Consider the following 12,915-nt stretch of genomic DNA (forward strand, 5'->3'; position numbering starts at 1 on the left):
TGCACAAGGACCTCGGCGTCCTTAAGACACTGCTTTGCCTTGCGAAATGCGGATTCCTGTTCGGACTTCCACTGCCACCGCGCCTTTTTTTTTCTAACAACTGGTACAATGGAAACAAGGTGCCCGACATATTCGGCAAGAACTTTGAATAGAATGAGATCATCCCAAGGAATGAACGCAGCTCGCTTAGGTTTTCGGGACTAGGTGCATTCATGATAGCATCTACGTTCTTCTCAGTTAGGTGAAGGCCGGCTCGGTCAATACGATGACCAAGATAAGCGACAGATGGCTGGCTAAATTTACACTTATCGTATCTGAGCTTCACGCCGTGTTCTCTGAACCGTTCCAACACACTTCGCAACCGTGCTCCGCAATCTTCAAAGCTTTCCGAGACTAGCACGTCATCCAAGTAAGCCTGAACGCCCGGTAAGCCAGACAGTATTGTATCAATTTTTCTTTGAAAAATTGCTGGGGCGGAGGAAATGCCGAACGGAAGCCTATTGTAACAAAACAGGCCTTTGTGAGTGTTAATAACGCAAAGCTTCCGAGAGTCCTCGTCCAAAAGCACCTGGTTATAGGCATCCCGTAAGTCGAGCGTACTGAACAACTGGCCTCCTCCTAATGAGGCAAAGATATCTTGAATAACAGGAAGCGGGTACTGCTCCGTGGCGCAAGCAGGATTTAGAATGGCTTTAAAATCGCCGCAAATTCTGACAGAGCCATCCTTCTTAAGAACCGGTACAATGGGCGTCGCCCAATTCGAATGCTTGACTGGCGATATTACACCCAGCGACACTAACCGGTCAAGTTCTTGCGATACTTTGTCACGTAGAGCATAAGGAATAGGTCTCGCCTTACAGAATTTGGGAACAGCATCGCCCTTCAGCAGGAGGCTGGCTGGTGGTCCCTTGATCAACCCCAAGGTTTCCGAAAAAACGTCCTGGTAGGTGTCGCGAATGGCATTGATGTTGTGGCAGTTCACTTGACTCTCCGTCGCCTCGCCTTCGCACGTGACTTGTAGTACCGGTACGCAGGAGGATTAGCAGGTCTCGTCCGCACAAGATTGGTCCGGGGCAGTCTAGAACCACAAGGGAACAGTCAACAGAAATATCACGGTATTTTACACGAAGTTGAAGCTCGCCCATAACCGGCAATCTTCCATTGTAGCAGGACATCTTCACATGCGAAGGCTTCAAGCTTGGCCAGCATTTGCGATGTTTGTCAAAAAGCTGTCGCGATATTACGCACACCGGGGAACCCGTATCTACTTCCATGGTTAAATCCACGCCTCCCCAACTAAACGTTCGTCGAATTGGCGGCTCAAGAGAGTTCTTTCGTGCTGACGCCAACGTCCAGATCTGCACACTATCGCTGCTGTCTTCTTCTAAAGCAGCGTCTTCCACCACCAAAGCTTTCGCGTGAGGAACTCGCCGATTGGTGGGAACATCGTTACCATTGCGGTTGTGACACATTTTTGCTAGATGGCCCCTCTGACCGCAAGAGTAACACCGGGCTTTAGTCCATCTGCAGCTGCTGCTATCATGTCTAGAACTGCCACACCTTCCGCACTCCAATTTTTCTGCGCTTCCCACGCTTGATCTCGATGGTAGCTTGCGATGTGCTTCCACTTTAAGTACAGGCGGTACTTCTACTGACATTGTCCTGGCGTCTTTTTCGGCAGTTTCAGCGGCTATAGCTATAGACTCCGCTTCCTCCAGTGTTAATTCATTCTTTGACAGCAGTTGCTTCTGAACAGCACTTGAGCGCACACCGCAGACAATTCTGTCTCGAAGTAGCCTGGTCAGCGAGTCTCCAAAATTGCAATTGTCTGCTATGCGCCGGATTGCAACGACAAAATCCTGAATAGATTCGTTCTCATGCTGACACCGGTTGAAAAACTGGAAACTTTCAGCGATTTCGTTGCGCTTTGGGTCATAGTGGTCATTTAAGACCTTGACTACCTCGTCATAACTTGAGGCATTGGGCTTTGCAGGTGCTATCCTTCCCATTAGGATTTGGACCGTCGACGTGCTAAGTGCAGCCACTAGAAGTGCCCTCTTCTTAGTAGAATCCGAAATAGCATAAGCTTCAAAATACGCCTCCACTTTGATGAGGTAAGGCTTCCACTTATCTGTGAGGTCGTCGAAGTTCGGAAGCATGTAGGAGGCCATCGTGGTCAGCGGCACGGCTGTCTCTGAATGCCTAGCGTTGGGTTCTTCCTTGACTGCGTGGGTGCCTTCCTGGCTCGTCGCCACTGTAGCATAGCAGCGGCAGCCTAGCTGCCGTCATGCAAGAAGGGAGACGTTGCCGATGAAGTGTTGGCCGAGAACAGCCACAAGCGTTTATTGCACGCATATATAAAGCAAAAGGGGAAAGGGGGGCCGTCTGTCGAGTGAACAGAGAAAACAACGTCGCGCATGCGCATTCACAGCGCGCACATGACGCGGTGGTTTGATACCGCATTTACAACATATATATATATATATATATATATATATATATATATATATATATATATATATATATATATATATTGACGCGAGATAGGCCTGCTTGCTCTTATCCAGTATCTTCAAGGAGCTGACGTTGTTATCCCACGACCGCTATCACGAGGACTGACATCGTACTGCCTGCGGAACAATGTCCTTTATAAGAAAAACATTGAAAACAGTCAGGAAACGTTCCTTCTCGTCGTCCCTACGGCATTGCGCCAAGAAGTCTTGCAGGCATGTCACGACGACCCCTGTGCTGGACACTTAGGCTTCACCAGAACACTAGCACGCATACGCCAGCGATACTACTGGCCACGGCTATTTTCGTCTGTTCAGCACTATGTGAAAACCTGTCGTGACTGCCAGAGGCGTAAAGTACCACCCGTCAAGCCCGCCGGTCTCCTCCAACCTCTGGACCCACCTCCAGCGCCGTTCCAACAAGTGGGCATGGATCTCCTAGGTCCATTCCCTACGTCATCTTCGGAAAACAAATGGATAATTGTCGCCACCGACTACCTAAGCCGTTACGCCGAGACCAAAGCTGTACCCCGGGCAACTGCTGCTGAAGTCGCCAAGTTTTTCGTCCTCAACATTGTACTGCGCCATGGTGCACCCGCTGTCCTCATTACTGATCGCGGTGCAGCATTTACAGCTGATTTAATACAAGAGGTGGTCACGTTGACGCACTGCAACCATCGGAAAACCACGGCTTATCACCCCCAAACTAACGGATTGACAGAGCGCCTTAACAGAACACTGGCCGATATGCTCTCGATGTATGTTGATGTAGAGCACAAGACATGGGACGAAATTTTGCCATACGTGACATTTGCCTATAATACAGCTGTGCAGGAGACCACCCAGCTCACCCCATTTGAACTTGTCTATGGACGTCGCGTCACGACACCTTTAGACGCCATGCTTCCAGTAGACGACGGCACGGCGGCAAGCGAGGGCGCTGATGACTTTATCCAGAAAGCAGAAGAAGCTCGCCAGCTTGCTCGGAACCGCATCCGTAGCCAGCAGAGTACCGACGCCCGTCGTTACAACCAGAGCCGACGGATTGTCCAGTACAACCCCGGTGACCACGTGTGGGTGTGGACACCTGTCCGTCACCGTGGGCTCTCGGAGAAATTGTTGCGACGATACTTCGGACCATACGAGGTTGTGCGCCGGCTTAGCGATGTGAATTACGAGATCCTGCCCCAAAGTGTTGATCCTCGCTTGAGCCGACGACGTCCCCGCCCCGAAGTTGTACACGTAGTACGGATGAAGCCGTACTACACCCGCGAGTGAAGTGTACCTTTCAAACCCTTCGCCGTCCTACACAGTGTTGTGTGGTTATCCTTCGTTTTCTGTGACCACATTTGCCATTAGAGCTGTCTTGCCCCTTATGAACTTTATTCTACCCAGCCGACCGGGACGGTCGCTTTTGGAATGGGAGAAATGACGCGAGATAGGCTGGCACCTGCGGCCGCCGACCGCTGCAACGAGAACGACGAAGTGTGTTCTGAAGCGCGCGCTCTCCGAGTGTCAGCCTATGTTGCAAAGAACACCGTTTTGCCAAGGTCTCGATTGCTATCTTCGTGACAATATATATATATATATATATATATATATATATATATATATTTTTTTTTTTCCGAGCTAATAGACGCGGTCAGCTGCTTGACAATGCATGACAGAGCGATGAACATAACGTGCATGCAGGCAGAGAAGTTACACCGCCAACGCACACATCCAAAACTGCAGGGTTTTGATTACTGCAGGGCCACGATTTTGTAGCGATGCCTTCCGCTGGATCATATGCGCTTCTTATCATCCACCGTTCACGGCCGGCTGATCGTTTGATAACGCGTGCGATGCGTCGCTTTGACCACTGACAAAGCGCAAAAACTGCGAAAAGGAATATCATCGGAGACGGAATCGCTAGAAAATCGCGGCCCGCCCGCATGTGCATCTGTGTCTGTGATGTGCGAGCTTGCGTGCGCTGAAAATTTTTTATTGCTCTCAGGGAAATCTGATCATGCCACTCTACATGACGCGGTAGGCAAAATGAATGAACGCCAACAATCGGGTTCACACAAACGATCGATGTCAAATTCATAATTACTCTCATGATTTGGGAGTTCATTTTAGGAATGCTTACGCCTAATGCAGTTCTCAAAATTTATTATCATTAGGCTTCTGTACAACTGTACAACATTGTGCCTTCCACCCATGGAGGAACGAAAAAAAACTTTAAAAAAGGTATTTTTGCTTCCTCCGTGTTTCCACCCACTGCTGTTATACGGCATTGCTTTAGTAGTATTTTTCTTTTCTGTTTTGTTTTGGTTTGGGTGATGCAGTGGTGCGGTCGAAGTCGCATGCCAATCCGCATCCATAGAGTCAGCCACAGCTGTCATCTTAGCGAGAACGACTGCCTTGCACTGTGTTAAGCTCGAGATGCTTGTATTCGTTGAATATGAAGTGAACATGACCACTGCGGTTGTCAGGCACACTGCAGTGCAAAACTTTAACCCAGAGAATGTCGTGGATTTCGATCCAATTGCCCCCTACGACGTGTGGTGGAACGGCGATGCGACAGAGTGCTGCACATGGCTGGTAAGTTCCACTCATTCGTTAATAACATACCTTAAATATTTATGCGACTAACATTTCGAACGATTTATTCTTCACCGGCATGTGCTTTGTCCCGCTTATTGTGCAGTAAGCAAATGGCCGGCGCAATCTCGTAGCGTGACTTTGGGGTTTAGGCATGGCTGCTCGAGACGTATCCTTCTTTTGATAGAGTCTCGGGCAGTCTGCGACATGTTTGGAAGGGTCGGCGTTATGAAATGGGGAGGGGATGCAGCACGCATTTCCGTGGACGCTCAAGGTAGACACTGCTTCGCAGGAGGAGCCATCGGCGCAAATGTCTCCTTTTGTCAGTTATCAGCAGAATTTTGGTTTTGGACACATAATTTTGGGCGTAAATGTTCAGTGGCTCCATATTTAGTCTGATGGAATGACATATGCCACATGTGAACCTGTCTACTGCATGAACGGGTATCTGTCGTGTAGTGGACGTGGGAGCCACGCTTGCAAATGATTTGTATTCATGAAGGGATGAAACGAGAGTAATGCCAGAGGGAGACCAGAGGAACTGATATGCTGGCCTGATTTATTATTATGACACTTGAATGTTTATTACCTGACACAACTGCCTGTCGGCAGTGTCAGCTTTGTAATGCTTTGTTAAATGCAATGCAGAAACTGAAGAAGAAATGGCGCTGCACACGTCGAAAAGGCTCAGAAAGCCTGTAATGTCCTTGGAAAAGGGCAAGAAGAGGTCCAAAGGCCCCCGCAGGGGCGTCTGCGTAAGCAGGCGTTTGGTGTGTTGCGACACCACGGACCCGAGCACACGAGGTTTGGACCCTCCCGCGTGTAGCCGTGCGCGGCTTAGCCGTGTCTGGGGAAAGGGGGATCCTGGGGGTTGAGCCGATGCCGGGTGTTCGGACCTTTACGGCCCCTCGGCGGAGGCAACACACCTCTTTGGCCTCTGCTTCACATAGACGGCGCCTCCAGACTGACCCACCTGGAGGAAATCGGCAGTCGCCTTTTCCTGTCCTCCTCTCCAATCTTCGTCTTTATCTCTCACCTTTTCAGCTTTCCTGTCCTCTTTTCACTTCTTCTTACTTCCGAATTTCCAGGCGGCAAGGGTTAACCGTGTGTAACATATCCACTCTTGGGTATATACATTAGGTTATAGTGGCTGTGTACTGCTGGCGCTGGCAGGCCATGTATATGCAGAATCTTGCCGCGTCCCCTTGTTGGGCTCCGTGGTGGGCGGCTGGCACAGCTGCCGAAATTTATATAATTTTATGGCTTTAAGCTCCTTCCCAAAACTCCCTGATCGCCCTCTTTTGAAGAGAGGGCGCACCGATGAATCTTTCACCTTTTTTGCCAAGAGCAAGGAAATCTTTCCACGGTTCCATGTGATCCATACTGAAATTCCCCAAAAGACTGTAAGAACGCTATCACCCTTTATTGTCGCAAAGTGCCTCACCGACACTCTGGGCCCCGGATACAAAATCACAAAAATGGCCAATGGCGACCTTCTCCTTGAAATTCGTGACAAAGTACAATATGAGAAGCTGACAAATCTCGTTTCATTTGGTGACATCCAAATTTCGGTAACTCCACATCGTTCCCTCAACAGCACACGAGGTGTAGTTTCGGAACAAGACCTCTTAGAATTGACTGAGACAGAGCTCCTAGAGGGCTGGAAGGAACAACATGTCACGAATGTGCAGCGAATTAAGATCCGACGCGACGACAAAGAAATTCCTACGAAACACCTCATTCTCACTTTCTGCACCAGCACACTCCCCGAACAGATCGAAACAGGCTACATGAAAATCAATGTCAGACCATACATACCAAACCCACGACGCTGTTTTAAGTGCCAAAGATTCGGTCACGGCTCTCAGAGCTGTCGAGGCCGTACTACCTGTGCAAAGTGCGCGTCGCATGACCACCCCGCGGACAACTGCAACGACCCACTCCACTGTGCAAACTGCGACGGTGAGCACCCTGCTTATTCTCGCTCCTGTCCTTCATGGAAGAAGGAAAAAGAAATAATCACTCTAAAAGTAAAAGAAAACATTTCGTTCAAAGAAGCGCGCAAACGCCTCTCTATTGTACAGGGACCGACATTCTCCGAAGTGGCACGGCAGGGGGCAGTGCCACAACGGTTCTCGGCGACCGTCAGGGCCACGCAGAGTGGACCGGCGGTAGTGCCACCCGCCCCCACTGGGGGATCAGCTAGTGCTGTTCCACCACCCAGCAAGAACAGCCAGCAGCCCTCCGGGCCTGCGGCATCTAGGACTTCTAGGGCCTCTGCTCGTGCAGAGAAGCCCGAATCCCCCGCGAGCGTACGCCGCGAGCGGGCATCCAGCGCCTCGGCGGAGGCAATGGATACATCACCAAGTGTATCGGCGTCTCAGACGCCGAAGGACCGGCGCAGCTCTCAGGAGCGCGCCAAGAAAGACAAACCCCGCATCACGGGGCCCGGAAAGGGCCCTGTGGGCTAACATAACTTTCCTCTCTTAAACACACAGCACAAAACACATTCATTATGGATACACAAATACTACAATGGAATGTGAGAGGACTTCTTCATAACCTCGACGATATTAGAGAACTCCTACATAAACATAATCCAAAGTTGCTGTGTGTTCAAGAGACACATCTGAAACCCACAAATACAAACTTTCTTCGTCACTACACCATCTACCGTAAAGACCGTGATGTGGCGAACGCCTCGTCTGGCGGTGTAGCAATAGTTGCCAACAAGTCTGTAGCTTGTCAATATGTCGCCCTTCAGACGCCCCTTGAGGCAGTGTCAGTTCGGGCACTTCTTTTCAGTAAGTTGGTAACCGTATGCTCCATTTATATACCCCCGAATCATCATCTCGATAAAAAAGACTTCCATAACCTCATTGATCAGCTTCCCGAACCCTACATACTCGTGGGAGATTTTAACGCTCATAACACGATGTGGGGAGACTCACGATGCGATGCGAGAGGTAGATTCATAGAAAACTTCCTCGTGAACTCCGGTGCATGCCTCTTCAATAAAAAGGAGCCAACCTATTATAACCTCCATCACAATTCATACTCATCAATAGACTTGGCGATTGGTTCTGCTTCCCTTTTTTCCCACTTAGAATGGAGTGTAATTAAAAACCCATTCGGAAGTGATCACTTTCCAGTCACACTAAACTCAGTTACCCAACATAACTCCCCTCCGCATGTCCCTAGGTGGAGACTAGCGTCCGCCGATTGGAAACTTTTTAAAGAATCGACATTTATATCACGCGATTTTATCAATGAATTTAGCATAGACGACGCAGTAGCGTATTTTACCGCTTTTATTATTGACGCAGCAGAGAAATGCATTCCACAAACAAGTGGCAGCTCGTTCAAAAGACGAGTGCCTTGGTGGAATGAAGACTGCAAGCAGGCACGCAAAAAACAAAATAAAGCATGGGGCATGCTCCGTCGATCGCCAACAGCTGAAAACCTCATAGAGTTTAAACACATTAAATCACAGGGAAGGCGAACGCGACGGCAAGCCAAGAGGGTAAGCTGGGAAAGGTTCCTTTCAGGCATTAATTCCTATACCCAAGAGGCAAAAGTATGGAACGGGATACGAAGTCTTAAGGGGCAACAAAGCCATCCATTACCCCTGGTAAATGACGAAGGGAACAGCCTAGAAGACCAAGCTGATGCGCTTGGGGAATACTTCGAACGGGTGTCTAGCTCTGTGCATTATTCCCAATCATTCATCAGTTACAAAGAAATAGAAGAACATAAGGCACTTGACCGCAGATGCAAACAAAACGAACCATACAACAGTCCCTTCGACATCGCAGAACTGAAAGCTGCTTTGAACGCATGCAAAAGCTCCGCGCCGGGAGCTGACAGGATCATGTACGACATGCTCAAGTACTTACACACTGACACACAAATTACGCTCCTCGCACTTTTCAACACAATTTGGGCCGCCGGATACCTTCCAGCTAGGTGGAAGGAAGCTATCGTTGTCCCAATTTTGAAGCAGAAGAAAGACCCATCCTTGGTATCAAGTTACCGCCCAATAGCACTGACCAGCTGCCTATGTAAGCTGTTCGAAAAGATGATCAATCGCCGTCTGTTGCACTTTCTTGAATCCAAAAAGTTGCTCGACCCACATCAGTGTGGTTTCAGGGAAGGGCGGTCGACAACAGACCACCTCGTACGCGTCGAGGCTAACATTCGTGACGCATTTGCGCACCAACAGTACTTTTTGTCGGTGTTCCTCGACATGGAAAAAGCATACGACACCACTTGGCGCTACGGAATTCTGCGGGATCTGTCAGGAATGGGTATCCGTGGGAACATGTTAAACGTCATTGAAAGTTACCTAACAAATCGGACATTCCGTGTTCGAATTGGTAATGCTTTGTCCAGGTCATTTATCCAGGAAACCGGGGTACCGCAGGGTGGTGTAATCAGTTGTACCCTTTTTATTATAAAAATGAACTCCTTGCGATCATCTATTCCGCAAAGTATTTTTTATTCTGCATATGTCGATGATGTGCAAATCGGATTTAAATCGTGTAACCTCGCCGTCTGCGAACGACATGTTCAGCTTTGCCTAAACAAAGTGTCCAAATGGGCTAACGAAAATGGATTTAAGTTAAATCCCCAGAAAAGCTCCTGTGTGCTCTTTACAAGAAAGAGGGGCCTCGTGCCTGAGCCCACTATCGAACTCCTTGGCCAACGCCTACCTCTAAACGCAGAGCACAAGTTTTTAGGTGTGATACTGGACACTAAACTATCCTTCCTTCCCCACATTAGGTACCTCAAAGTTAAATGCCTAAACACAATGAACATTCTCAAAATACTGTCACACACAACATGGGGCAGCGACAGAAAGTGCTTGTTGAACCTGTACAAGAGCCTAGTACGTTCACGCTTAGATTATGGTGCCGTGGTGTATCACTCTGCTGCGCCAACCGCATTAAGAATGCTGGATCCGATTCATCATTTAGGCATCCGATTGGCCACGGGCGCCTTCAGGACAAGTCCCGTACAAAGTCTCTACGTGGAATCGAACGAATGGTCTCTTAATTTACAGAGGTCATACTCTAGTTTCACTTATTTTCTGAAAGTGCATTCGAACCCTGAACACCTATGTTACACGACCATAAACAATACCACATCTGCCACACTGTTTCGCAATCGACTTACAGCAAGAGAGCCCTTTTCGCTGCGTGTCAGAAAGCTAAGTAGTGAAATGGGCGTCCCATTGCTTGAACATCGCCTAATGCCACCAGCAAAGCTGCTACCTCCGTGGCAGTGGCGGGTGGTAGAATGTGACACATCTTTTATCGAGGTTACAAAACATGCTCCACAGACACACATTCACATGCACTTTTTAGAACTTCAGTCAAAGTACTGTTGCCCTGAATTTTACACGGATGCGGCAAAGTCACATGCCGGCGTATCTTACGCAGCTTTGGGTCCTTCCTTCTCTGAGTCCGGCATTCTGCACCCTCAGACAAGTATTTTTACAGCAGAAACCTATGCAGTACTGACTGCAGTAAAACACATCAAGGAATCCGAACTACAAAAGACAATAATATTCACAGACTCCTTAAGTGTTGTAAAAGCTTTACTGTCTTTAAAAAAGCACAAGAATCCTGTTTTTATTGAGCTTTATTCACTATTGTGCACTATTTATTCATCCAATAAACATGTGATAGTATGCTGGGTTCCTGGGCATAGGGAAATAGAAGGTAATATGCTTGCCGACAAAATGGCTACATCAGTTGCATCGGATGCTGTTAATTCTACCATGACTGTCTCAGCTGGAGATCTTAAACCTTTTGTACGCAAGAAGCTAAAAAACCATTGGCAACGTTTGTGGGAAGCTGAAACTAATAATAAGCTCTTCGTAATAAAACCACAGTTAGGCATGTGTACATCCACAACGAAAACACGGCACATCGATGTCCTGTTCTGTCGACTCAGAATAGGGCACACGTATGGTACCCACAATTATCTGCTGACTGGTGATGAGCCTCCAACCTGTGGCAAATGTGGCGAGAGGCTCACCGTCCTTCATGTTTTGCTTGAATGCCAGGAAGCAGAACTTCTACGTAGAAAGTATTTTTCTTCAGCTTACAGAGAGCATATTCCTCGCCATCCGGCAATGTTCCTTGGACCAGAGCCGTTTTTCGATAGCAAATCAGTTTTAAACTTTTTAAATGATTTTGCTCTATTGAAAGTGATAGGCACGAGACATTCGTAGCGCATCCTTTTTCAAGAGGCTGCTGCTGCGATAGGAACCGCTTTGTAACGCCCATGCTTCCATGCCCTTGCGTTTCAAGGGCCTTGGAAATGCAGTAGTGCTACAAACGACATATTGTAGTTCATTTTATCCCCCCTTGTCAATGTATTTCTTGTTTTAAAGTACATTCATTGGTCATTTCCATAATTTTATTACATGTGTTTACGGACTTTACTGCCACTGTTTTTAGGCCCCTCTACAGCCATGTCACAACCAACTACATAATTAATTACTTCATTGTTAACTCATTAACTGTGGCCTGGCGCTCTTTGGCCATACTTGGCCCTTGCGCCACAAAACACCAAATTCATCATCATCATCAGGTCCAAAGGACAGGTATGGCAACTGAAAGTTCACAAGATTTTAGATTGATATGTTGTTACTGATTTGTGTCATGTGGCTGTGCTTCATATACAAAAAATGGCGCTATATGCTAGCATTTTTGACTCAAGCTCAAACTGCATGAGAGCGATTATGTGCGCGACGGCGACGAGCGACGGCTTTGAGCGATGAAACAAGCCGTCGCGCGAACTGATCGCTCGTTCTTGTCGCTTGATCGCTCGGTTCTGGAAATCTACAATTCGTCGCTCGTCGCCCGGAAGTGCTATGAGCGACTAGCCAATAGCGTGAAGCCAGAAGAGTACATCAGTCAAGTACAACCGATTGTCGCACGGAACGAGCGAATGACTCAATTTTGATATGCACAAAGATAAGAACTTAGTGCAAGACCTTAAGAAATATTTATGCGGCTTTTTACAGCAAAACACATCAAGTTAAACTAATAGAGCCTTTCGTCACGCCAGTCACGGCGCGTATTTGCTGCCCTCATACCAGCAACACCGGGGATACAGCGCTCAAAGTCATTGCTCAAAGTCATCGCTCGCGTGCGGTACGACTTGTAGGCGACGAGCGAACGCGACAGCCATCTCCGTCACGTCGCTGTCGCGCGCGAGATCGCGTGCATGCGGCTTAAAGGCTCGTTGAAGGCCTTACAAGAGCATTGCATCTGTGTGCAAAGGAAGTGAGCTCTGCAGTGGACACAATGTAGGGCATATTTGTGCGAGGATACATTTTTGTGTGGCTCTCTGACGTCAAATTGCATTTCCATGTCTGTGTTCATCTTATTGTGTAATTTTTACAGGAATTATAACTGCCATGGCTTCTATGGCAGCTCTGTCACAGGAACATTGTAAGAATATATTTTTTTGTACAGCACTTTTCAGTTTCAAGCGCCAATTTTTTCTAGTTTGGTAGTACTTCATACAATTCAGCTATCTGCCACAGGCAAGCTTTAAGAATTTTTTTAACTTATCGCTGAGACACCCCGTGTAATGACAGAAACATGCTAACTTTAAATATACTAAAATGTGAACACCGTTTTACATTAATTGTGAGAACAACTGTTCAATTCACAATCTATTCTAAAACTATTCGGTTCGATTCGCTCTGGAGCTATTCGATTCGTATTCGACTTGGTGTCAAAGGTCACTGTTTGCACACCCCCAATGTGTGGTCCGTGTAATGTTTCTCATTACAATGCAT

Source organism: Dermacentor silvarum, chromosome 5 (assembly GCF_013339745.2).
Source record: "Dermacentor silvarum isolate Dsil-2018 chromosome 5, BIME_Dsil_1.4, whole genome shotgun sequence".
Classification (NCBI taxonomy): domain Eukaryota; kingdom Metazoa; phylum Arthropoda; class Arachnida; order Ixodida; family Ixodidae; genus Dermacentor; species Dermacentor silvarum.